The following is a 3,948-nucleotide window of genomic DNA, read 5'->3' on the forward strand; positions in this document are numbered from 1 at the left end:
TGGAAAGTGGTGACGGTGGGTGGTGGGGGGTGGGTGGGTGGGTGACGGTGACGGTGGCGGGTGGTGGTGGTGCGCGGGTGGTGGGTGGTGGTGACAGGTGGGTAGCGGATGGCGGGTGGTGGTAGGTGGTGGGTAGGTGGCGGGTGGTGGGTGGCGGGTGGGTGGGTGACGGTGGCGGGTGGTAGCGAGTGGGTGGGGTGGTGGTGGTGGTGGTGGTGGCGGGTGGGTGACGGATGGCAAGTGGTAGTGGGTGGTGGCGGTTGGATGGTGGGTGGTGATGGTGGGTGGGTGGGTGACGGTGGCGGGTGATGGGTGGTAACGAGTGGGTGGTGGCGGTGATGGTGGCAGCGGCGGGTGGTGTGTGGTGATAGTAGGTGGGTAGCGGATGGTGGGTGGTGGTGGTGGTGGTGGTGGGTGGATGGGTGGGTGGGTGACGGTGGCAGGTGGTAAGTGGTAGTGAGTGGGTGGCGGTGGTGGTAGGTGGTGGTGGCAGGTGGGTGGCGGGGGGTGGTGGTAGTGGGTGGGTGGGTGACGGTGGCGAGTGGTAGAAAGTGGGTGGTGGTAGTGGGTGGTGGTGGCAGGTGGGTGGTGGTGGTGGTGGTGGCGGTGGTGGCGAGTGGGTGGCAGGTGGACGGTGGTGGTGGGTGGTTGGTGGTGGCAAGTGGGTGGTGAGTGGTGGTGGCAAGTAAGTGGCGGGTGGTGGTGGCGGGCGGTGAATGGTAGTGGCAGGTAGTGGGTGGCAGCGGGTGGATGACATGTAGGTGGTGGTGGTGGTGGTGGCGAGGGGTGGGTGGTGATGGCAAGTGGGTGGCAGGTGGGTGGTGGGCAGTGAGTGGTGGCGGCAGGTGGTGGTGGTGGAGGGTGGGTGGTGGGTGGTGGCGGCGGATGACGGTGGTGGAAAACGGTGGCGGGTGGTGGCTAATGTTGGGTGATAAAAAAAAAAAAAAACTGAAAACTCAAAATGGAAACACATTTTTTGTGTTTTCATTTTTTGGCCAAATTTATAAACTGAGACCACTGATTTATAAATCAAAAATTTTACCAAACAAGTTTTTATTTGAGTTTTTTAAATTTTTGTAAATATAAACAGAAAACTGAAAACGTAAGTGTTACCAAACGACACCTATGGATTTCTATATCAATATATGTCACACGGCCGAGGCTACAGAAGAGGAGTTGCTGAAAGAGAAAGAGTTTATCTCCCAAATACATTCTGAAGTGTTTGACTTAAAGGGACAACACTCATATGCCTCTCAGTTTCAAAACCAACTCTTGTAGAGGAAGGCCCAACTAGAAGAGGAGCTAGCAGCAGTCAACCTAGCCTTGGATCAAAATGCTGAAAGATTGCTGACTACCAACCAAGGGCTAGTTGACAGAAGGCAGGAAATGGCTACGGCCATATAATTGTTTCCATCCCTTAAAAGTAGAGAATCAATTGTAAGGGAACAACTAAGGCTTTGTAATGATTTTTGGGCCAACTTATGGCTTCATGTACTTAAATCCTTATGAAATGAAAAGCCCTTATCTTTTATATTTTCTTTGTCCAAGTGTTCAATGCTTTTATATCTGTAACGCCCTCAAAATAATAACATTAAAACCCATCAACTTCGACATGCATTGGTATAAAAGATAAATATTCTTCTACTCATCAGAGTAGTTCTTTACAAAATTATTACATGTTAACAACAAAAGCAAATACCCTACGGGCTTACAGCTTTCCAAGTTAACACTTGGTTACAAAAAGAAGAGTGCTAACTCAATACATATTAAGCCCTAGGCTTGAATTTACATGTAATACATCTAAAGGAAGCAAATAACAAAACAGTCTGTATGCCTCTAGCCTCCCAAGCTATGTCCTTGGAGGTGGCATGCTACATGTACCTGAAAATGATGTCCCATAAAGGGTGAGCCACAGCCCAGTAGAAATATGCTAAACACAGTATGAGCAATAACTAAGACATTAGCAATTAATAGGTGTTCAATTTCCATAAATCAATTCATAAACCATTTCCATATCATGACCACTATGTTCATGTTTCATTTCAGTTTCCATTTCTTATCAATTTTACAATTTACATCAACGGCTCAGAACCTGGCCAACCACTTATATGAGACAGTGACTCATATTAAATGTTTCCCCTTTTTACAATAGATAAACATACTAGTTGTATCAACATCTCAACAGATAAGCATACAAGCTGTATCCACATTTTAACAGATATGCATATTAGCTATATCAACACTTCCAAAGATAAGCATATGAGCTATATCAACACTTCCATAGATAAGCATATAAGCTATATCAACACATTATCTGACAAGCATATGAGCTGTATCAGTGGAGTCCATCCCCTATCTTCTCCCAAACAACATCCGTTTAGAGGTCCATCCCCTATCTTTCCCTAAACCGTGGAGTACATCCCCTATCTCCTCTCACACACACAACGTATATACGCAAAGGTCATATACACAATCAATCAATACATAACGTTAATGTATTCTATCAACCGTCATATTCTATGACATATCCAATTGATTAGTTTTAGTTTGCCTAATCATCATGCATTGTCTACAACAATCAAAACTACCCTCCACCGGTAGCCCAAGCAATTATTTCTAAACAGATAATAAAAGCTCCAACAGATAAAATATCAATGTTTTCAAAAGTGAGCGATTAATAGATCTAACTCCACTATTCTATCATATAATGAACCAGTTTCATCATTTCCAACTCAATTTCATAAAATCACAATTTTCCCAATATTAGGGTTTTTCACCCGATCTCTCAATATTGACCCAATGGTCCAAATATCAACAACCAATAACGATATCATTATTTTGAACCCACAATACACATTTTAGACTCAAAATAACAAAATTCTCTTTTAACATTTTGAAACCCTAAGTCCCAAAATTTACCCAACTTCAACACTTTATCAAAACAACCAAAAATCTATGTCAAAGACCATAAGAGTGAGTAGGAATCCCTACCTCAAAAATCGGAGCTCAAGGGAAGAAGATGAAGAAACTCAACGTGCTCCAAAGCTCAATATTCTCGGATCAAAGTGTAGCCCTCGACGATCAACCCAACTTTTACAAAGGCCGAAGGGAAAGGAAACACTCTAACTAGATCAAACCCTAGAGAGAAGGGAGTTTCTAGAGAGAGGAACTCTCAAAATGTCGTTTTAGAAAGTAAAAGAGAGAGAGAGAGAGAGAATGTAAATAGTGAATTTAAAACGCCCAGCTGCCAACTGATATACGACATTCCCGCTCGAGCGGAGAACACAACGCTCGAGAGTCAAGAACAAAAAACTAGGTATGCTCGAGCGCAAGAAAGCCCGCTTGAGCGCCAAGACACAAGAATAAAGTACATCCGCTCGAGCGCGAAAACCAGTCCGCTCGAGCGTGGATTTCCCCCTCCCAGAACTTACACCAAAAAGTACTACCCGCTCGAGCGCCAGAGTACCCGCTCGAGCGCCACCGCTCGAGCGTAAAGAAACCCGCTCGAGCGTGAAAAACATGCTTGCAGAAGTTCTGCAGAGCACCAAAATACTGGGAGCGTGTAATCTCCGCTCGAGCACAAGAAGACCCGCTCGAGCGGACCTCCTAAAAACTAGGCAACAAAGAATTAAAACCAAAGCCTAACCAACCTGTAATAACTCTGCCAAATACATCCTAAAACTCAATCAAGCGGAATTAAAGGACGACAACAAGATAGATACAACTACCAACTTCACGGAACCGAGTCCGGAATACAACAGAACAGTAAAGGGATAACCGGGATCGCTATAATATCACTTTTACTTGGCATTTCTTACACTCTTTGTTTTTCCCACACAGTTGGACAATAAGGCTTCAAATATCTACCATTGATTTTCTTAGGATGCACATAACCATTTAGATTTCTTAGATAATAGGCTCCCCCAGGCAGGACTCTATGAATTTGGT

This window comes from Camellia sinensis, unplaced genomic scaffold (genome assembly GCF_055761805.1).
Source record: "Camellia sinensis isolate YWXY unplaced genomic scaffold, ASM5576180v1 Unanchor10, whole genome shotgun sequence".
In the NCBI taxonomy this organism is placed as follows: Eukaryota; Viridiplantae; Streptophyta; class Magnoliopsida; order Ericales; family Theaceae; genus Camellia; species Camellia sinensis.